Genomic DNA, 23,805 nt, shown 5'->3' with positions numbered 1-23,805 from the left:
TGCCACTCCACCCTTTCTTATCCTTCCTGGCAGGCAATGGTGTGATTCCTAGCAGAAGTATTCCCTGCAAAAGAACAGGCCTCATGAGGAAGATTTCAAAGCTGTTTCAAAGAGACTGGAAGCTTTCTTACCCTTGAGTTTTGTTCCAAATGAGAAACCCTTTCTTGTCTGACCCAGAAGTCTTCAATGAAATGGGCTCTTTCAGCAGTGAAGACTTTGCCCAGGCCCAAATTTGGACTACGTTTTGCAGAAGACATTCTCTGTTTGTGGTTGATCCTTGTAAACAGAAGTTCTGGGACCAAGGATACTATTCCCGAGATGTACCTTTGAATGGCTGAAAGGAGGCAAATCATTGGGAAGGAAGACTGGAGAGATCTGGAGTATAAGGCTGCTGAGTCTCACGTGTTCACGTGAAGGATATGGACATGAAGTCCTCTCTAGAGAGAGTGTGACAAGTATTAAATGGTTAAAGATCAAAAAGCAGAGAGAGTTCTGGGCTTTACAAAATGATGCTCAGTGTTAAGTGGTGTGCATGGAAGACAATACTCTGCAATATTCCCATGTCACTGCACATCTCATTCATGCTAAAGAAATGTTTTGTGTTCATATAGGGGAAGCGATGGAAAAATCATAGAAAAAGCTAGTTTCAAACTGATTTCCAGGAATTCTCCTAAGAATGTTGTTTGATTTTGCAGGTAGCAGCAGTCGGTCACAGTCACAGCACGCCTGTGTCTTCTCTGTTGATACCCTTTGGCTGGATTATTTAATATCAAAGGGTTACAGCCATGTTTTTTGTGCCTCAGGTGTCCCGACTGGCTCCAGAGGTACTGCTGTATGTGAAGCAGAACCCACAGTTGTGCCTAGATTCCTTACATGTGCACCAGCAAGGCTGGAATGGGGGTTAGCACGTCTGACAAGGTGCAGGCATGGGGTGAACAAACCAAAGAGCTCCTACAGAAAGCTCAGAAGGGATATAGAGTTTATTCCTTGTGTGCAAGTGGCAAGTAGGTTTGTTCCACTGATGTTACATTTCTTATCACTAATGTTCAACAGAAAAGTAACTGGATAATTCAAGACCTGAAATAGAGGCATCTAAAGGGCATATGAACAGATACCGTGTCTGTTGGGGTGCTGTATATGTTGCTAATCTGAATTACTTGCACCTAAAGCATCTCAGAAATGTGTGTGGCAGCTACATACAGTCAGAGGTCTCAGGGTGATGGAGCAGTTGAGGAAGGGTTAAGTAGAAACAATGGCATAAAATGGGCCGGGGAAACAAAGACTGAATACCAGGAAAACATTTCTTCACTGCTAAGGTCACTTGGGCTGTGAGAGGGGGAAGTGGCGGCTCATTCAGGATGGCTACAGGGCTGGGGATGCTGGGTGAAGAGGGCTTTGCTTTGATGGAGAAGCAGGCTACCTAGCACATTTCATCTGCCCCTGAGTGCTCCTGAGAGGCTGGGAAGGGAAACGTCCTAATGTTTGTGCCCCTTAGGGCTTTATGGAAGCCTGGCAGCAGGGCTAGCATCTGAAATAAGAACAAAGGAAAATCAGGAACCGAGAGAGGAAAAGGAACAGCTCTAAAGGAATCCATTGGAAACCTTTTCCTGAATAGACAGTCACTGCCCAGAAATACCTGTAAAGAGAGGTGTTGAAGGGGCATCTTTGGCCGTGAGCAAGGTGGTAGGTGGGGATTGTGCTCAGGTTTGGCACAATGGTGCCTGTGGCAGCTTTGGCTGTAAACTTTTCCTGCACACCCTGCCCTGGAACAGAGGTCAGGTTGACGCATCTGGAGAGAATTGTGCATGCCTGCAGCCTGATTTTCTGCTGTGGTGAAGGTAAAATGCATTGATCTAAATCATGTGCAAAGCTGAGCTGTGGTGTGCAGATGTGGCGGAGCTCTTCTGTCTGAGAGAAGAGTTGAGCTAGATATAAAATACAGAGAATAAATATAGAATCTTGGAAGCATTCTTTTCTTCATTTATTTTTTGGGGGCATCCAGACCTTTGTGATGAAGGCAGTTTACAATATGTGATTGAAAGGAAATGAGGCTCCAGTGTCTCACTGGAATATGCCCTGGCTTTTCTGTATTGTACTTTTCTACTAAAAAAATAACATTGAGAAGGTGTTTAAAGTTTATACAGGATATTTTCAGGTCAAGCCTTTCATTGTCCTTGGAAGGGCATCTGAGTGGAGATGGTATTTGTGTGCCAAAGCCGGACTCCTCTGCCTTTTGAAAGGTTGCTGTTGCAGCATGGAACTGAGATGGCTGATGCAGAAATGCGTTCTGCAATAATTCATTTACTGATCAGCTCAGTCAGTTGTGCCCCTGAGCTGGTGTAAGTGGCACCCCAAGTACTAGAAATCCTCTTTAGTTCTTCTTGTTTCTTAGTTGCTAATTCAAGAATCAACTGAAGATGCACAGCAAAATGCAAAGACTAAGGTACGTTACTTGGGAGAATTGCTTTAGGTGTATACACCTGTGAGGTGTGAATGAGGCTCCTGAGCTACTGCCAGTATCAGGAGAACCAGGAAACCAGGAAAAATGTCACATTGTTTCAGTCCTTCTCTGAAGCACTTGAGAGGAGGAGGCCAAATGGGAAAGGGATTTATCATTGAATCTGAAGGTATTGGCATCTGGTTTCGTTCTGGCCTAGGTGCGAAACATCTGTGAGCAGTTACTATTTGAAGGCTACTTTGTCATATGAAATTGTGTGGTGGAGACTAGGTCTTGTCCCACTCCCTGATGTAAGTGGTCCCATTTAAGCCAGCTTTAGTAAAGACATGGCTGCCTGAAAAGGTGTTGGGGAAAACTCAAGCATCCGGCCTCTCTGCAGAGTCAGAGAGGTGAGGAACTGGTTGGGGTTGCTCACTTTTAGGGCTAGCAGCGGCATCACTTCTAAACAGTGGGGGCGACGGTGTTGTTCAGTTCATAGTCCTTGGCTTGGCCTTCCCAGTTGCACCACTGATACTGATGGATCTGTGGTCTCAGGATCTGGATGCTCCCAGCTAGTGGCAGAGCTGCTCCCGTGTGGCACTGGCTGCCGGCTGCTGGTGATAAGCACACCTTCTGTTAAAGATCACTCACAGGGACAAAGAAATACAAAGTGGATATTACTAGAAGTGTCACGTTTTAGCCTGCCATGTGGTTGTGCCATACTCTCCGTGCTGGCAGTACTGTGAGACTCCTGCACGGGTGTGAGCCAAGAATGGCAGAGCTAATATTAGAAGGGAGCACGTTAGCTAAGAAAGCACTGGGATGAATGGAGGCTTGGCATTTTCTGCCAGTGGCAACATAAGTGCAGTGATTTGAGTGGCAAGGTGTTGGTTTGAGTCTGCTAATGCCAGACCCTCCTACATCCTCAATATTCCCTCAAGAAGCTTCTACAGCTGCAGGCAGTGAAAAGAAGTAACACAATTGACGAACAGGAGAATATCAAAGTGGTGTATCTTGGCCCACTGCCATCTCTGCTTGTGGCAGAGTGTGGTGGTGCTGACCCTGGCTGAAGCCACAGAGGTTGCTGGGACAGCCTAGGAGAGCAGGAGTTGTTTGGCTGGATGCTGTGCTAGGTGATCAGTGGTTTGCTTCCTTGGTGGAAACCTTCCTTGTGCTTGGAGACGCTTTCCCTCTCCCTTGGTTTTCCTTCCACCTCCCTTGCTTTTGCTCTCCATGTTGTAGTAATTCTGCTTGGGTGAGACAGACAGAACTTGTTTTGCTTTTAACAGCAGGGGGAATCCACCAAACACTGTTAAAACCGTGATATGATACGCTTGTTCCATAACAGTGAGTGGGTGGCTGAGAGATGCTCGGGGGCTGTCTGGAGATGCTTAAGGAGAGTAAACAGGAAAAGAAAGTAGAACTAAGAGCAGATACATAAGCTATGGATGTAAGAAAAGATAGTACAGAGCTTTGATATTGCACTTTGCTTTTGTCATTGTGGAAGCCTTTAGTGGCATTTATAGTGCGAGGGAGATGAATATCTTGAATCAAAATGTCCTACAGGATGGAGAGCGCTCATGGCCCATGCCACCTCCTAAACATGGTACAAATGATCTCCAGTGCCCTGTTACCTAGAGAAGGCAATCCTACAACAGAATTAGGGATCCGCAAGGGAATGAAAGTTTTATTTTGTTTCTCTTTACTTTTTAAATCGCATCAAAATTATTTCTCCCTTCTAAAACCACCAGACTGCAGTTCCAGTCCAGCTTTCAACAACACAACCACATGTTGACTTCAGTGTGAGCTGAATTTAGCCTTTGGCCCTAAAGCCCGTGGTATCCCTCCCCCCTCCAAAGGTGGGAGGAAAGGCAGGTGGTTACAGTCTTGCTCTCTGCTTTGTTTTCTAGGTATTTGAAGGACTTTATTAAACTCTAAGAACAAGGGAGTCTGCACCTCTGAGTTGCCAGTGTCCAAAACATCCTCCACACTGGTGTGAGCCCATCGACAGTTGTTGGTCTTTGGGTAACTGGATGAAGGATACACAGACTTGTTGTGCTGGAAGAGGGGTGAACTTACAGTTTTTTGATGGGGAAACAGGTTTGATTGGGATGCTAGGTTGGACTGAAGTTTCCCTCTGCCACAGACTTGCAGTTTGACCACAGTCAAATCACTTAATTTGAGTCCTGCTGAACACATCAACAAAACAGGATTGGAAATTCAGCTAAATAGTTAAATTCCTTTATATTTTATTCCTCATAGGTAGTGGCATTTGTTGTTGGACTAAAGGTCTGTACAAGCTTGTGTCTCTGATGCCAGGCAGCAGTGAGAAGCTGGAGATAAGTGCATGAAGGACAAGGCATAGGTAGAACAATCATTTCTTAATTTTTTTCATAATGTGCTTGCTATCACCTCAGCAAATGCAGCATTTGAGTCATTCTATTCTCTCTGCCTTCCTCAGTTATCTCTTTGACGTGCAGCAAGGCCAGCTCAGTGGTTCAAGCCTCTCCTCTGCTCTGCCTGCCTTCCAGCATGGTAAGCAGCGTTATCACAAGCTTCAGTGAAGAGCCTTCCCTAGGCTTTGAATCAGATGCTCTCAGAGCAAGCCTTGAGTTCCTGGGAATATTTAAAGCAGCACACAGGAGGGATGTTTTTTTAGCTCTGCATTGACATTCCAGTGTTATCAACCTCCAGAGCTTGTTGCTTGCGTAGGAAGAAGAGCCGTGAATGGTCCAGCCATGTGATGTTCTGCTTACTTAACCCTATCTCTTATCAGCGCACATGAGACTGCTGTCTCTGGTGGAGAGCTTTTCCATTGCCCATTGCCATTAGTGGCTTGTTTCTGCTCCTAAAACAGCTTTTCATTTTATATATATCCTTCCTGTTCACCTCCTCAAGGTGCTCATCCATCTGTAACTGCAGCCAGCTCATTTTCTTTGAAATCTCTTTTGCCCTGCCTGCTCCTGCAGCTCAGGGCAGGCAATTCCAGCTGGTGGTAGGGGCACTCTGTCAGTGTCCTTATCCACCTAATGGCTTTGGAAAGAGCCTTCTCTGAGGAAGAAGTGAGTGTGTGCTTTAGAGGATGCTGATAGGCAGGAGGACTGGTGCTGAGGGGAGAAGTTCTCTGCAGCCCCAAATCACCTCTGATTTGAATCACCCTTTGCATAATGAGTGAAATTAAAGCAAGTGCAATAGGCAGGTATAACCATACAGGTAGATTGATGAAAGGAGTCCTGTCTTTACAGGAGATGGGATCAAGCAATGACTTGAAGGGCCAGACTTTGCTTTGTGCATCAGCCGCAGCTTGATTGCTGTGATAGGCACCACTGGGACACACTGCGGATCTTGGACAACCCTGCAGGAGTCCTTTAGAGAGACTGGTGAAATCAACCAGGCCATAAAGAAAACCCAAACAACTCTATTTGCTGAAGAGATTAGATAAACTGACAGAAATGCAGAAGATAATTGTTTACGCATGCATGTAGACACACACCAGGAAGAAAATTCTTTTCCAAAAATAACCTTTTTATTTATAACTTTTTTCCCCCCTCTTCCTTTCTTCTGAGCTAAAGCAGAACATTTACATAAGGGGCAAGGACATCTGATGATGAATAACAATTCCTTGTGCAGAGCTGAGCCCTCATTAGGCCTGCTGTCAGGGATAGATGTCTGGCCCAACAGAGCGCCAGAATTAGCAAGGATCATTTGGCTGTCTGAAGTCTCTAATGGACAGTAGACGGTCTTCTAGAAGTTCAGTGGGATTTTTTTTATTTTTCAAAGCATCTAAATGGTAACAGGCCAGATTTATTCAGTCTAGACTATTTCACAGGACAGAAGCAAAGGCTTAGATTGCGCCTGTGCTGTGCACTCTGGCTCCTCTGTCCCCTTGATCACCTCCTAGCAAATGAGATTTGTGTAATGGTGACACTGGAGGAGGCAGGGCCATGCAACTCCTGAATTTTACTGAGGGAGGAACCAAGGCACACTAACTTTTGATGTTTGGCTAACTCATTTCTCTGGATCTGTGCTCAAGGAACTGACCCAAGATCACTCAGGACATTCTGGGTAGAGCAGAGAAGTGCTGATGCTGCATTGCCAGGTCATCTCTACGTGCTGCTGTGAGACCCAGGGTATGGACCTGTGGAGGACTCGCTTCCTTCTAGCACTAACTTCTGCTAAAATCAAGCAGATGCTAATCATGAAGCTGCCTTTCCTCTCCCAGTAGCCCAAGAGCCCCTTGTGCTGCACCTGCCTGCCCGGCAGGACGTACTTCCTCAGCACCACGCCAGAACTGTTTGCCCAGTGCCCTCGGACACAGTGTGAATGTTGGGTTGCCCTGTGAAGGGACAGGAGGTGGACTCGATGATCCTTGTGGGTCCCTTCCAACACAGGGCATTCTATGATTCTATCATCATCTGCGGTCACAATGCCACCACTTTGCAGCTGGTGGGTAGGGGCTTGTTTCACAGCTCCAGCAGTTACCTACAGCCACCTTAACGTAATCTTATTCTCTGCTCCAGCGTTGCAACCACATTTCTTTGTGGCAGAAGTGCTTGTGGTGTCCTGACTGTGCTACCCTGTGGTCTTGGAGGGTGGCGAAGACAGAGGAAGAGGCTGGTTATAAAGGAGAAGCCTTGCTTTGTGCCATGCACAGAAAACCTTTGACAGTTGCCGTCACCAGGAAGAAGATCACGGAATAAAGGGCACAGCTATTTAATGAGTTTTAGAAATACGTTCTTTAGCTTTGTGTGCCTGTATTTTTAGACTTATAGAGTACAGAACTAAACTCTGAACAAAAATAGCTGTCCACTTGCATAACATCCTTGCTTACAAAGCTCCCACTGCTTAAGCTCTCTAGAGGCTTCTGGAGCAGAGGCTTGTCAATCAAATCAAAGCCATGACTCAGGCGCGTACGCACATCTCAACCGTGCAAAGTCAAGATTTGCAGTCCTTACACAGGATACTTCATGTTGCGACAAGGACAAAGCAGAATCTTAACTCCACCATATCAAGAGGTGACACAAATGAGGCAATGCTTCCCCTCTCTTCCTGCTTGCTCATGACTGGGCAAAGGGAGGAAAGGATGACGGAAGGATTTTCATTCTCTGAGTTGCTTGGTTTTACTTTGTTTATATCTTCTTGAATAGCAGGCAGAGTCTGGATAATAGCTCTTGCTCTCTGTTGCCTTGAAATGGGAGTGGTTGGTCATCCAATTCAGCCCAGTTTTAGTGTCCCTGCATCCCTGCTGCTGCAGTAATCAGCAGTCCTGGCCAAGAAGCTCCGGAGCTGGAGAGGTTTGGAGTTGCAGCTATATCCTTGACTCTATGCCCAGGACAGAGGCATAATCATGCTATGTTACACAGCCACAGCCATAACTTCATTTATTCCGGTAACAAATAGGGGAGTGTAGGGGCAGGGGTGTTGATTCTTTCCATTTACACTTTGAACATGCGTGGTTAGAGATTAGTAATGTGTCACTCTTTCTTCCTTCTGTCTTCCCTTGACAGCCATGCTGTACACAGATAAGCCTGGGCAAGTAGGCGATACTGGTTTGTTTGCCAAAAGTAACATTAGGTAGCAATGGCACAAATCGACTCTAAAGGCCCGATTCTGCTGAATGTGCTTGTTTTCCCAAGACACCAGGGTGGAATAGATTTCAGTTAAAAATAACTGACTTCCCTATGCTGAGCTCAAGCTTTTCTTCCTAGGAAGCAATTTTTGACCACAGATGTCACCAGATGCAGTGGTTATCAAGAAGATCAAGGCTGGAAGTACGCTAAGGGAGTGAGCTGAATTCTTTCCTTTTGCTATCAGACCTTCTCAAGTGGAACTTCTCAAGTGGAACTTTCTTGGTCATGCTTGGGTATGAAGAGAAGTGTCTGTTTTAGAGGGAGATTTGTGGGAACCATCAGGTCAATGAGAGACATGCAAGTGGTGGCTGTACGTGTGCATGCTTGGGAAAAAAACATCCGTTGCGATGCTGGTAGATTCAGAGAAAGCCAGGGCTGGCCTTTGTGTCTCAAAATAGCTCATGAAAACAGGCATCCTCATGCTGATTCCATACTCTGCGATGGAGACGTACAGCTCTGAAACGTAATTTGTTATGCAATTTATCAAAATAGTTATCCTCTGGGGGCTTCTGAGTCCTAGTGAGAAGAGACAAGTAAAAACTAGGGACTCGCATTCTTCAGTGGGATAAGCAGTAAATTGTTTTCTGAATGTCTTGGAGTGATTTCATTGGTAGTCTTACTCGACCTCAGAATACAGCAGTGCATTTATGGAAAGATTAATTTTTTCTTAGCTATGTGGAGGGCGGTGCTAAAACATCCACATTGTTAGTGACCGTGAAGTGACCAGTTCCCTGCTTTTCAACAGTACCGGCTTTGGATGCTGCTGTAGGTCAGGCCTCTCCTGTCTTTCTCACAGAGATACAAAACTCAAAAAATTGAGGTTTTTCCCCAGTCATTATTCTGGTAAACTTCTAGAGTAACTCTAACAGTCATCCTGCTGGGAATTGTGACATTTGTTGGGTCTGGTCTATTTGCCAGCCTAATGCCTCTAGGTTTTGCTGTGTTAAACCTGGGGGAAGGGGGAAGGGGGAGTGATTTGCATATGCTCGTATGGATTTTACAGAGAAATTCTCAGATTTTATATGCCGTAAGCAAGTCCAAGCCAGGGACTGAGTAAGACTTTGGCAACTGGTGGGTCTGTCTCCAAACACCTGAGTTGGAGGCAAGAAGACTTTCTGCCTCAGTTGTCAGCATTCACGCTGTTGGTACCCAGACCATGGCAAAAAGCAAACACAAATCCCCAGGAGTATTCACAGACCTGTCTTCAGAGCAGAGTTGAAGCATGATACAACAAAAAGGCAAACGGAGAGGTGTGAGACAAAATCCCGAGTTCTTATTCAGTGAATGATCTTGATCCAGTGTAGGAACTGACTGTGGGAAGGGGAAGCAGTCTGCAGTCCCACAGCTGATGATTATGTGATGCTACCTACACAGGGATCTTAGGAGCACACTCCGGAGTGTTTCACTGCATAGCTTAGGGAAACATTGTCTTTCAGTGTGGGCTGCTATGAATAACATGGCATGCACATCCCTCAGAGATGTGTACAACACATCCTCTTTAGGATGGCTCCTAAGTTTCAGTGGATATGGAAACTGGTTTGCACATATAAACATAGGTACATGTATTTATAAAAGCTGGTCCTGCCAGTATATGCATGAGAGGAGCATGTATGAGTGCTGGTAGTAGGTCTGCGTCTCCACAGAGCTCAGCGTACGTGTCCCTGTACCCCCAAGAACTCTGTGCTGGATCTTCAAAGACCCATGCTTTGTCCAAGTCCTACAGAAGCTGTTAAATCCATTCTGTAAGCTCCCTCGATACCTCGTTGTTGAAGGGGACAAGCCCCAAAGGCATTTAGAAGCTCTCGTTGAGCATGGACTCCTGTTAGCTCTTGTCTAATACTAGCTTTTTCTGCATGATTCGCGGTTTCCACAACATAGATTGAGTACAGGATGCAGAAAGGTTTTGCTGTCCATTTTTACAGGATCACGATGTGTCTGTATGTCTTTAATATCACTGTTGTAGCTGTGCAACACTGCGTCTCTGCCCCGGGAGGCTGTAGGAATAAATGAACCCATGCACCCTCATGTGTCTGAGAGTACTTTCTATACCTGCACATTGATCATTCCTAGGATGCTTAAAGTATTAAAAGAGTGTAGATTTTAACACAAAAATAAGTCACAGATCTGATCCCTAGCACTTCATTGTGAACAGGAGAACATAACTGGCATGGAAATGTAACTCCCTTACCCTCACTGTGAGGGCTTATGCTTTGCAGTTAAGGGCCAGGTACTGTCAGAAGTGGCCAGTGTCATCTTTATTTAAAACTCCACATGTCCGAATGAACTTCTCTCAGCTGAAGAAAGGCAGATACTTGCTGAGTCTTGTTTGTACCCACAAAGCCACAAACGTGTTCCTGACTTTTTATAGAAACACTCCAGATTCTCTGGGTGTGGGTTCATCTGCGGAGATTTATCCCACCAGCTGGTCTAATCAGCTCCCCAAACTGGGTGATCATGGGAAGCTGTGCAGTGAAAATAACTCGTGAGAACCAAAAAAGAAAAATGCTCAGGACATCCAGGCTATTAATAAAAGCAAGTGTTGCAGAGCCCCGTACAAGCTTGCTGCATCAAGGACATAGAGGCAGCTACCCAAACCATTTTGGTTCTTCCAGCCAACAGTGCACTTCCAGATGGTGGTGAAGTTGTGACATTTCAGCATCTGTTCTGTGCAAGAGAAGCTGGTGCAAACCGGAGCACCACATGCTCGCCTGTGATTTCGGCATGGCTACACGCGCAGTTGGCTTTGGAAAAACTCAACCTACGACACAGCCAAGTTCCTTCCACGCTTACCCATGTACATGCACACTTCTTTAATCCTGAGCCAAGCTTCCTACTCCTTCATAAAGTACTTGCAGCACTGCTTTCCAGTCTTCGCACTATGGGAGCAATAACTAACCAAGCTGTAATGTTTTCCATTGCGTATTTAACTTTGCATGCCTGGTGTATCATTGCCAGAGCTTTTATTTTCAGTCCTGAGGCCTGAGAAATGCATGCAAGAGGTACATCTTCAGTGAAAGAGCCCATTCAAAGCGATGTCTTCTCCATTGTAATTTTAAAGATCAGCGCACAAGCAAATTGCTGCCCTTCTGACAGAATGATGCTATAAATATAGAAAAGCCTGTTTTACTGTGATCCGCAGCTTCCAGTCAGATCCCAACCCCCAGCCGCTGCTTTCCTTGTTGTTGTGCTGATGGCAAATCAGCCAATGTTCAGAGAAACAGGATAGGCCTCAGCTGTAAACCAGCAACGGCATCTTGTGCATTGGGCTGGGTTTTTTTAGTGTGAAAGTCTGAATTAGTACAACATTGAAACTGTATTGGCTAAGAGAATAAATGGATTGGACAAATATAGCTGGGCATATGCTGAGTATGGGTATGGGCTTTTGATTTTCCCTTCTTCAAACTCAGATCTATAATAAGATGTTTCCTGGCTTGTGTATGACTGTTTCTAATAGCTTCATTTTTTTTCCTGCTGGATGTGGCTGTGCTGGCCAAGCCCTGCACAGTAGCTACAGTGGATATTGTTTTACAGCTCTGAGCTGAGAGTACAGTAGGTGCTATAAACCATCCTGCGAGTCCACTCTGTCATCGGGTGAGCACATTGGCAGCCTTTCTTTGCAAACTGAAGCAGCTTTGGAGATGGCAGGGGAAAGAGGTTTTGCAGGAGACCAGCATGCTTCTCCACAGCTGGATGGTGGCTGTTGGAGCAAGGGATGGAGGGCTTTTTTTTTATCTGCTTCTGCAGCCATAACAGGTAGTGGGGTTGCTGCTTTATCCTCTCCCTTGCTGCTTCCAAACCTGGTCCAGTCTGGATGCCAGCAGGTCCCACGGCAGTGTAGCACACAGGAGCCACTGCAGGATTAATGGGCCGGAGGAGCTGTTAAGCAGAAAGCTTCACAGTGTTACGAACATGGCAGCAGGGCTTGTCTAAACCACTCTTCACATAAGCTTTATTGAGTCCACACTGTGTCTTTTATCTCTTAAGCTGATTCAGATGTGTATTCACCACCCCTGCCCTGTGTTGCACAGGCAGGAAGCCTGGAGTCACGCTGTGCAGCAGCATGTAGCCCTGGCTGCTGCTGGCTGGGTTTCTCCACTGTGGCAGGAGCTCCTGCGTCACCCACAGATAAAGCAGGGCCTTGGGGCTGGAGCAAGCGACCACTCCTTCCACTGTATTTTAATGTGCCTGCCAGTGGAAGCAGCTTATTAGAAGCCCTACGAAACGCATGTCCTTGCTTAAAATCCCATCTTCAGATATCATTTGAATGATGGATCTCAGCTTTCACTTAAATGTGATGACCACATATCCAGCCTTCGCAGCTTTGAGCTCGGGGGCTCAGAAACCTGACTCTACACTCTTATTTTAACCCATAAGATTCACTTTTAAAGCCAGCGTCATGGCTGGGAGAGGCCTGAACTGCAGCTGTCTCCAGATGAGCCAGTCCCCAAGTCTCAGGTAGGACGTTTCCAAGCCTCCCGCGTAATACCTGAACTTTAATTTGATAGGAGTCAGCATTGTAATGACATTATGAAAAAGGCAAATGTTGTACTAGGAATGTGGTCTACACAAAACCAACAAAACAGCTGGACCTACTGAGACTGAAGGAAGAGAAAGCCGAGGGTAGGACACATCTCCAGGGCACAACAGGCCATCCGAGGGAGGGAGACATGTCCCTGCTGTCATACTAAGACACTTGATCCATGGGATCAAGGAGGGGGACATCATGACAGAAAAGGGATGATGGAGCAGCAATGCATTATTAGCCCCTACTCCACCAAATTCTTCAGTGGGGTACTTCAGTGGGTAGTACTTCACTACTCCTGTATCTCTGCTTCTCATCTCTGGAATGGGAACACCACCTTCATTCTACCTTATGCTTGTTAACAGACCAAGTAATCACACTTTGTAATGTCAAGGCCAAGTCAGTCCTTCTGATATTTAAATTGATAGCTTGAGTGGATGCAGAGTCAAGAGTCAGAAGTGGCTTTAGGAAAAACAGAGGAGGAACACGGGCTCTCCCGTGGGAGGAGAAGGACACCACCCTGATCAACTGCAGCTGTTTTCTTCTGCAGGCAGTAACGCACATTCCCCCTGGACTTTGAAGCAGTTAAGAGGGAACAGGGGAGGAAAATAGGATCCAAATCAAGCATTTCTCCAGGGATAACGTTCACTCCCATGTCTTAAATACCAGCTCCCATTATGCTTTCACCACATCATCCCTAGTGTGATCCCAGCTCTGATGAGCTGGGCCCCAAGCACACCCTCTTCGGAGGGTGAGTGTGTAAGGCAGAATGTCTGGAATCAGCTTTACAAAGCAGGTCTGTCTCCCCCTCCCCTCTGCCTCCAGCCTGGCCGTGCTCAGCTGCTAGGATAAATAGAGCCAGGAGCAACTGCAGGGGCAGCTGTGCTGCTAAGGAGGACAGCCCTTCTGCCTGGCTTTGCTGGAGCCTCCCCACCATTGGTTCCTTCCCTGGCAGTGCTGCCATCCCTAAGGCTCTGCTCTGTGCTGCCCATTCCTTAGGACTGGCTGCAGATACAGCTGTGCCCACAGCTGGGGAAAGCGGGGCTGGGGAAAAGTGGCTCACAGCTGCACAGGTTTTGCCCTTAGAGAAAGGACTTTCTGTGAAAGCTCCCTGTGCTGCCTAAATACACAGTGTTTTACTGAAACCCCTCACCTGCTCAGTCTGCACCGTGATTGAAGCTGCAACGGAGGTAAGATTCATAATATCTTAACGATATATTGGAAATTTGTCTCTGTTCCTCAGTCCTGTTGGGTATCAGAGCTATCTGGGGTTCACCTCTGGACTGAAACGTCCTGTGGCCAGTCTTACCACTGCTTCTGCCAGGAGCATGTTCTGACTGTGCTCAGTTAATTTATCACAGCCTCAGTATTGCATCTCTCCTCAGTCATTATCCTATATAGAACAAGTGGAAGGGCCAGGGTGTCTCTGTGGCAGGAGTAAGTCCTGGGCTGCAGGTACATCCTCAACCTCGTACAAAAGGCTGGAGACACGTAGCAGAACCTTTACTATGTATGTTTCAACATCCTCTGCCTGCAGGGACAGCACCCCTCACTACCTTTGCAAGGACCCTAGAACCAGACTTTTTCTCGCAAACGTAGTCACGGTGTTTGCGTTCCCAGTCTCCAACAGCTCTTGCTTCCTGGATGTTACCAATACATCCGTGTACTCCTTTGCAACAGCAAACCAAGGCCCTGGGGGTCACACGTGTCTCCCAGGTCAGACAGTAACTTACAGATGTCTCTGTCCACACTGTTCTCTCTGGGCCCCTGCCTCTTCCTACAGATGTGATTGATGCAAACCAGGAGCTAAGATTGCATGACACTGGCTAAATAGTGCAGAGATACTTCACTTTTGGGGGTCACTTAGGAAATTCTTCCTGTTCAAATAAACTTGCTGCTGGCTGCTTTCCCCCTGGGCTTGCTGTGCCGAGTGGTCGCGTTCCATTTTTCTCGCTTCCAGCTTTTCAGATGTGTGTGGACACCTTACTCCAGCCTGAAACTGAGCCGGCACAGTGAGACCATTGCACCTGTGAAAGCCTGCACCTAAAATCACCTATATAGAAAATAATGAGCTTTGTGATTGCTTCTGTTGCTGCTGCAGCACCATCCCCTCTTTGTGTGCCAATCACCACCTTTGTCCAGAGGACATTTCAGTCTTCAGGAGGATGGAAGTCTTTGATCCATGCATGGAAATGGCATGTGCCACATAACCATCTGTAAACCCATCCAACGGTGACACCAGCTAAGATCAGAACTTGCCAGTGATGGTATGGCAGGGCACAAGGCAAGGTACACCATCCAAAGGGAGAGGTGATGTGTTCTCCCTGTGCTTGGGGCAAACGGGGTTGACAGCAATATCCTTCCTCTCACACCAGGATGGGAGAAGGGGTTAATTTGCTGCTGACCAGAGTTACTAAATTGTTTCATCTGGCAGCAGTGCTGGGTGATAATATGCTTTGGACAGAGAGATATTATGTAAAATGGGGTGGTGACCCAAGGAGTGTAATTAGCTCTGCTGTCACAGAGGAAAGAACATGTTTGTACAGATTATTTCCAATTTCTAGCAACACCTGCTTGCTTGCTTTAACCAGATCTCTCAAACAGAATAATTAGCACTTCCTTGGAAGCCCAGCTCTCTCCAGGCAATGGCTTTACCTCTCAATCGGTATTCCTTCAGCAGGAAGGCACATTAATTACTATATCAGGAAAAGCTGATGGAAGCAGGAAACCATCTTCCTACCTAAAACTAATTAAAGTAGAGGAGAGAACTTGCTGGAGCTGGCCTTGCCTGTTCATGTATGGGGTGAGGGCTGCATGACGTGTTTCCTTCTCTGCATCCTTGATGAAAATGACAGTTTGCATCTGTATCATTTCTGAGGGCCATGTGGTGCTGCCTACCCAGGGTTTGAGCCCAGAACTTTAAGGCAGCACTCATGCCAACCTGGCAGTAGCACAGAGCTAACCTGGAGCACCATCGCAGCCTGGGACCAAGCTAAGCCACTGTAGCATTCCTGTTAGATTCTTCTTCTGAGTGAGCCCATGCTGGGGAGTGGACAGGGCTTCCTTTCTTTTCAGCAAGCATAACTATGTGCAAGTCTCTGACCATAGTTATGTATCGATTACAATTTGGGAACTAATGTCATTAACTGATGCTACAGTGTGTAAAGCACCTGTCTAGCAAGCCCTTCCTAAAGCAAAGGATAGCAGCGAAGGTAATGAAGTGTCCTAGAATCCTGGGAGGCAGGTGAGTGGTGTTAGGAAGCTGCAGGTAAGTGTGACAAGGTGCAGATTGTGTGTGACTGGCTAGGGCAGTCCTTCCAGCCCAGCCCTTCACTCCCACTGGTAACCACCAGCTCTGCTGAAGCTCTGTAGCAAACAAATGCCTTTGGGAAACCTGCTTTCCTCTCCTGCATGAAGGAATGAGGTGTAGCCTTCTAAGTTGGCTGTCCTCAGCTCTTGCCTCCCTCTAAGAGGCAGGGATGACCCTCCTCATCCCATGACACATTCCTGGAGGTGTTTCTCTTTCCTTTCTACACCCTTATCCATGAAATCAATCCTGTTTTGACAGCTGGAGTTGGTGGCTTCTACAGCACTGCAGTCTTTAGGAAAAGATGAGGGGAAGTGATTTGTTATGAATGGGCTCCATTACAGTCTGCCCTATGCTGTCCACAGAGCACAAGATGAGAAGATACAGCCAGTCCTACCTTCTCCACATTTGAGGCTATGCAACAACATCTCATCCCTCGTGCACCAAGTCTGTCAGCTTGTTGACTAAAACCTGTCTTCTAGGCAGCTCCCCAAGCTGACTTCGACGACATCAGAAGATGGAGTGTCTGCTATTCTCTTTGGTGCTTCTCACCAACTCTCAAGCCCGTGCTTCTCGCGTATTTCTGGCTTGGTTTGTCCAGCTTCAGTCTGTAGCTTTTGGGTTTTTTTTCTCCCTTTTTCTGATGGAGCCTTTTAGTGCCTGAAGTCATGTGCTCATGCACTGTAATTAAGTGCACTGTCTCAATAAGAGAGACCACTTTCCAGATATTTCCTTAGAGGCATTTTCTCCATCTCTGAAGCTGTATTTGTGGCCTTGTTCAGCTTTCTTCTCAATTTTACAATATCTTTTTGCAACTGTGAGCACCATGACATGGATGCTGTGTTTTAGCTCCAGGTTAAAAACTCTTTTGAGTGTATAAGTGGGGGCCTTGTTAACACCTCCTGCTGCAGCATTGCTGGCTGTTCATCTGCAGTCTCCCTGTACCTCTTTCTCTGCTTTCCTGTCCTACGTAGATCACACTGAACTCCTGAATGCTAGAAGGAGCAGAAAAGGCATAATTTAAAAAATAATTTAAGAAAACTTGTTTATTTGTTTGTTTTCCAAATCTATGTGGATCTCACTGACATAAAATAAGACTGAGGCCAAGTAGGGTAAAATATCCACAGATAACAAAGGCACCTACAGGAATAACCATATTTCATTTCTTTTTAAAGAGCTTTCAGAGAGCTGCAAGTCCTAAAACCCTATTGCAGTCATAACTTGTGGGGTCTTAACTTGTGGAGTCTCAGGAGAACTTCTGCATCAGGACGGTTGTTAAGGGGGCCTTGTGCTATGAAACATCTGGCAGTGGTGATGACCAGGCCAAGGCAGAGAAGGGAAAGAACCACCATCCCAAGCCAGCATGGAAGCTCCTGAATATCAGTGCTTGTTCTCGTGTTCCTCAGAGAGAGATGTGACCTAGCAGAGAACAGAAATCCCCGTTCCCCAATTGACCTAGTTTATTTTCACGCATCATTTAACATGCCCTATAATATTTTACAGACTCATTTCTGTAACTCAACATCGAGCTATTATTTAATGAAATGATCCCCAGTGGGGACCTTAGGAGAGCTAATTGTACATAGAAGCTTGGGGGGTGGAGTGCTGGGAAGCATCCACGAATGCTTTAAATGCTGAATTTTGCTTTATTTATTTATTTATGTATCTACCCATTTATTTATTTTTAGGGTTGATCCTGGCTGAAATTCTGCAGATGCACAGCAGCAGTAATATTGACAAAATCTATGGCACCAGTGCAAACCAGTATCAGAATCAGGCCCACGGAAGTAGTGTTTCACATTTTCTGTGAGCATTTTGCCAGCTGGGACCTTATTTTAATGTCATTGGTATATGCATGACACTTCTAAGGGAGGAAAAATTCAAGGAAGGCCCTCTACGAGCAGGTTTAAGAGTTTGAATACATCTCCAGGCAGCTCTGTTTGAGGTGCCCCTATGGATCTCTGCCCATGGAACCTCCTTACAAGAAAGGAACATCTTGTTATTTATTATTTTTCCTGTTTTTTTTTTTTTAAATAATTACGATCCATTGGGCTTTGACAGTCGCTTTAATGTTTTGTGAAAATGGGATGCAGTGTTATTTCCTTTGCATCAACCACCGTCCAGCATCTCAGCAGACCTGCAAGCATCACGACAGACCCAGTGGAAGTCTGGCAGAACTTGCAAAGGATCACATGAAATTGCCTATCATGACTTTCCATGGGAAGTGGTGAATGAAATGGGACAAATCTTACTCTCCAGGAACTGGAGGACAAAGAAACTTAAGGAGCATCTGAGTGCTATGGATGGCATGAAGTGCAAGAGGCCAGTGGAGCTCTGCTTTTTGTCCCATGGAGACTTGTTAGCTTGCCAGTTAACATGAAATGAGGACAAATTCCAGTCCAGGCTGATGAGTAGGTATTTTTCCTGCTGCTGCTGAAGCCACTGGAAAAATCTGATTGAGCCAGGACGTCACGTCAGAGCCTAAATCCCCTTTCTGCAAACACCCATATGCTTGTGTTCAGTGCTTAATAAAAGGTAAGCTCCAGTCAATGGGAAAATGTGCTTAAGAGCTTTGTTCGTTCTCTTAAGTGCTTTGCTGAGTCTGGCCCCATGCAATGTGTCAAGCACCCACTAGTCTTGTCTTTTATTGCTGTAATACTGATAGCTCCTTGGAAATAATGCTTTGAACATGAAGGTGTGGGTTTTGGAAAGGAAGCCGTCCTGCACACAGGCACTTATGAATAATGACGTGTTTGGGTGATGTTCTGGCTTTCCACTCTGAGACCTGTGCAAACCTCATGAAGTCCAACAAGGCCAAGCTCAAGGTCCGAAACCTGGGTTGAGGCAATCCCAAGCACCAATACAGGCTGGGCAGAGAATGGATTGGGAACAACTATGCAGAGAAGGACTTGGGGGTGCTGGTGGTTGAGAAGCTCAACATGAGCCAGCAATGTGTGCTTGCAGCCCAGAAAACCAACTGTGTCCTGGGCTGTATCCGAAGCAGTGCGACCAGCAGGGTGAGGGAGGGGATTTTCTCCCTCTACTCTGCTCTTGCGAGACCTCACCTGGAGCCCTGTGTCCAGTTCTGGAGTCCCCAGCACAGGAAGAACATGGATCTGCTGGAGAAAGTGCAGAGGAGGCCAAGAAGATGGTCTGAGGGCTGAAGCGCCTCCCATCCAAGGACAGGCTGGGAGAGTTGGGTTTTTTCAGCCTGGAGAAGAGAAGGCTCTGGAGAGACCTTAGAGCAGCCTTCCAGTACTGAAGGGAGCTACAGAAAAGCTGGGGAGGGGCTTTTGATCAGTGTGTGCAGGGATAGGATGAGGGGGACTTGTTTAAACAGAACGAGGGGAGACAAGCTAGACATAAGGGAAAATCCTACACTATAAAGGTGATGAGGCACTGGCATAAGGTTGCCCAGAGAAATGGTGTCCCTGGAGGTGTTCAAGGCCAGGTTGGATGGGGCTTTGAGCAACCTGATCCAGTGGAAAGTGTCCTTGCCCATGGCAGGGAGTTGGAACTGGATGGGCCTTGAGGCCCCTTCCAACCAAAACCATTCCATGATTCTATGATGGTCTTGGAGTGGGTTCAAATTTTTCAGACGCCTGGCTTGAATGAAGTTGCAGAAATTTCTCTTTGTGTTGCAGGGCCTGGCAGCCTGGTGAGATAATAAAAGGTGAAGCAAACTGTACAACAATGGAAAATGCTGAGCTCCCTAAGTAATTAAAGGTTGTGTAAGATGGTTGCATGGCTTGCAAGGATTATTAATACAGTCACGTTTGCATTACATAAAAGGCAATTAAAATGCAGCCTGCTTACCATTGATTACACCCTTTGCCTGGTGTTTGCAGCAGCGGATACACAGCCAGGCGGCAAAAGCGGCTTGAGAGGCAGGGACTGCAGTGAGAGGAGAGGCTGTGGGGGTCAGGATGTCTGAGACCACAAGACCAGAGCTGTGCTGTGACAAAGCCCAGACAAACCACCCTTCAGACTGCGTCCTCTCCCTGTCAGCATGTCTGCAGTCACTGCAGCTTGCCTGCAAGAGCCTTTTGGGCTCCAGCGAACGTGGGGAGCGGTGAGGTTATAAGCAACCTGAGGTCTCTCTGAGCTCTCAATAGGAATCTCAGTTGGCTGTGGATTATGGATTGGTGCACGGAAAGAGACTTTGCCAGGCTAACGCAAGGAGGCAGGGTGGTGAGGTGACGCAGAGGGATGTCACGGGTCCGGTGCAGCCGGAGCCACCCTTAGCCCAAAATGACTGTGTTGGCTTTGCCAACCTCACGCCATGCAGCCAGGCAGCCAGGATCCCTGGCTGCTCTTGGGAGCATGGGGTAGTATGGGTCCGTGAAAAGCAGCTTCCTGAGGCAGGGCAGAGCAGACCTAGGCTTCAGATGCCGGCAAAATTCACAAAGCCTGGCTTCTTTACCAACAAGGCATGACAGGCAGGAGTGGGCCTGGCACCTGGCTTTCCGGCAGCTCCACCTCTAAGGTGCAGGGCAGCTTCACTTGTATGACACTGCACCTGGAAGTGCTCGCTGAGAGGGTTTTGAAGAGATATGTTCTTTGTGTGAAGACTGCAGTGAGCATTTCCCACCAGCTCCCACAGCAGGGAAAGGTGAGGGGCCCAGACCAAAGAGAAAGGAGTGTGAACTCCATGACATCAGCTCCTGCGAGCCCTGGAACCTCTGATTTGTGTTTCCTACTGCACAAGGTACCCTTTGGTGCTGAAGAGGGATTCAAGCAGAGCTGCAGAGGTTTGGTCTCTGCAGGATGCTCTGCTGTTTGGAGCTCTGTGCTGTCTGCTTCTCACAGGGCTTGTGATAGAAGGGCCTCAAATGCATGTGTAAGATTGTTGGGATGCTGTGAGCATGCCGTGTCTCTATGTTTCTGATTATTTCTCTGCATTCCAAATTATTTCCCTGGGCCTCCTGTCCTTGGTGTGCGGGTGTTGTCAGGCAGCAGCAATGGCAGTGCCTCTGAGCGAACAGGAGATAAGAGTATCTGTGAGAATGAACTGGACCACTGTTTTCTCCATGGAAATGTGACTGGTGCTCCACTGTTGGGTCGGTAAATCAAATTACAACTGGAGGCAGAAATGTGTTAGGGGAAGAAAAAAAAAAAGCCAGGCTGGTGTAAATGAAAATATAAACGTGGGTTTTAGAATTTTTGTGGCTGTTCCTTTGTGTTTCACAGTCCCAACTAGACACTGACTACATGCCCTGTCCCTTGTAGGGGGTGTGTTGGGCAATGTTTTCCTGTGATGCTGCTGCCCCATGAAGCTCTGGTGCACCTGCAGCAGCAGATGTTGGCTGGTCCTAGAACTGGGCTTCCCTAAAGCATCCACATTGTGGGGCTGGACAGGTGACTAACGCTGAAAGTCTGAAGAGTGAAGTGTTTCTAGAAAGTCACTGTCCATGCAATGGACCTGAATAATCAACCCTGAGCTACTGGAGATGAAAACAGGGAGCCTATAGCCTTCCTTCCAGCCACTCCTGCCCAGCATCCCACCAGTGAATAGTGACAAATAACTATTAAATACATATTAGTTTTCCTTGCAGTGCAGGGGATCCTTTTTAAAGACACTCAAACTATGCAGAGAAATGGTGGGGAAGCCACAACCTGAGTTTGAAGCTCCTGGTTGCAGGTGGATGTCTCGCCCCAATAGCCACCAGGAGATTTTTCTCCCTGTTTTTATCATTCTCCATCCTGACAGCCAATGTCCGCTCCATTGCGTTATGAGTGAAAAGAATGTCTTACAGCTAAAAAGCTGCAACTGGAATCTGACCACAGCACTTTCCCCCGAATCCCAGGCAAATTAAGATTCAAATGTTCCCCAACCTCAGGTTTACTCTTGGTGCAGTGTTTTAGCCCATCCAGCCTCCTCCAACCAGCCCAAGGTGGTACCACCAGCACCCCCTGCTCCTCAGACAACCATGCCAGGTAGGGAAAGTCCTTAATGCTATCTTTTCTCACTTACAGGTCATGGAGAGGAATCTGCCAGTAAAGCCACAGAATTTCTTTTTTTTCTGTCTATGGAAGGAATTAATTGCTTTAACTGCACATTGTGGCCAGTACAATTTACTATCTGCTTAATTGGCATCTCATCTGCACTTTCTCCATTCCCTGGTGCCCACTTTGAGGTCTATTTTGCTTGTTTAGTCCCTGGGTGGCAAACCTGGACGTCTCTACAGATGTGGATGGTTTTTCCAACACTGCTGCTGACTTTGCTTGACTGGGTTTCAGATATTTTTCCAGAATATGGTTTGGTTTCCCTGTCTGTAAAATGGAGTTTGTTGCTCAATACCCTTTAAAAACTGCTCTGAGGGCTTGGAGAAGAAACCAGCCAGTGGGCTCCGAGCAGAGTGAGTTTCTATATTACAAATCTGTGACAGTTTTCTCCTAATTCTGTGCTTTGAAACACAGAGAACTATGGAAATGTTCAGCTTTTTTTTTATGAGAGGGGTGGTTTTTAAAAGCTCTATAATTTTGGTATGGTGGAAAACTTAAAAATAAACTCTTCCCACTACATTTCAGCTTTGCAGGACTAAATCTTGAAGGAAGCGATATTGCTGTCAGTCATAACTGTTGGGCTTTGGCATTTCTCTGTTGTGGAAACCACATATCAGCATTAGATGTAGGGTCTCTTCCCAGCCCTACTGTGCTGTTCTCATCTTGGTTATGCCCGACTGGAAGCAGTAAAATGCCTCTCATCAGAAAGGATACATTTTGGGCTCTTTGAGGAGGAAACAACACCCTATGGCAATGGGCAGGACCCTCTGCAGAGGATCACACTAGCGCAGGCAGCCACGCATGCTTCTGCATGTTGAAGTGCAGAAACCAATCACCCATCTTGTCCAGGTGGATTCTGTCACCAAACATCAGGCTTGACTGACCACCCTGGAGAAGTCATCACACCCATCTTCACAGCAGTGGGCAGGTCCACGTGTTCAATCCATGGGTTTGGGGAGAGGTGTATCACTCCCTGAATCACTGATGCCCTTTGCAGACCCTGGGCAGACAGGTTTCTGTCCTGTTTCTCCAGCAGCTGGAACATAGCCTGGAGCAGAAGAGCATTCATTCCTAGGACCATCCTCTTCCTGCCCTGCTGGTGAGTCCAGGCTTGAAGGAGACAGCCTGGCATGTGGCCACAGGAGGTTCTCGGGTTACACAGGTGGCCCTATGTAGGTAGTTCTGCTGGATGGTATTAAACAGAGGGTGACAATGTTATGTGAAGATTGAGTGGTGAGCTTTGTTCAGCACGACCTGCAGGAGCCTCTTGTGCCACAGAGAGGCCTGGGATGTCATAGGAACCCAGCAGGTAGGGAACAGGTTTACTGGGGAAGGAGGCTAATGCCCTGGAAGGGGAATGGGGGTACTACTTGCAATGAACCACATCTATTCCCAGGTGTGCAGCCCCTCTGTTTCAGCCCATAGGCTTGGCTTTGTTTTGCAATATTTTAGCTGCTGTTTTAGGGCCATCTGAGCATGCTGAAGGCATTCATTCTCCTCTGTCTCCTCTTGCCCAGACCCAACATTAGCCCAGGGCCCCCTCCAAACACACTGAAGCTGTTCATCTCCCTTCATCTCCTCTTACCCCTGCTTCCATCGCAGGAAATGAGCTCCATGACTAAACCCAACTGGTTCAAAGATATCTAGGTGTATGTCTGGTGGGGGGCAAATAGCATATCAGTGATGTGGTATCAGGGTCTGCTTGCTGGCATGTGGGCAGAGGGGAGAAGGATGGTGTGCCCAGAAGTTTTTAGCTTGGCTCTGGTGACATCAGTGGCTTGTCCTGCTTGTCCCCTGAACGGCTGTCCTCTGCCAGCAAGGGAGCTGCAGCTGCTTGTCACCCCTCACTGGAGCAGCCAGGCTTTGGGCTGTGCACTGTGCATCCTCCTATAGAAAGAAGATA

The sequence above is a fragment of the Cuculus canorus genome, chromosome 3 (genome assembly GCF_017976375.1).
Source record: "Cuculus canorus isolate bCucCan1 chromosome 3, bCucCan1.pri, whole genome shotgun sequence".
Taxonomy (NCBI): Eukaryota; Metazoa; Chordata; class Aves; order Cuculiformes; family Cuculidae; genus Cuculus; species Cuculus canorus.
Note: the sequence above shows the minus strand (reverse complement) of the source record.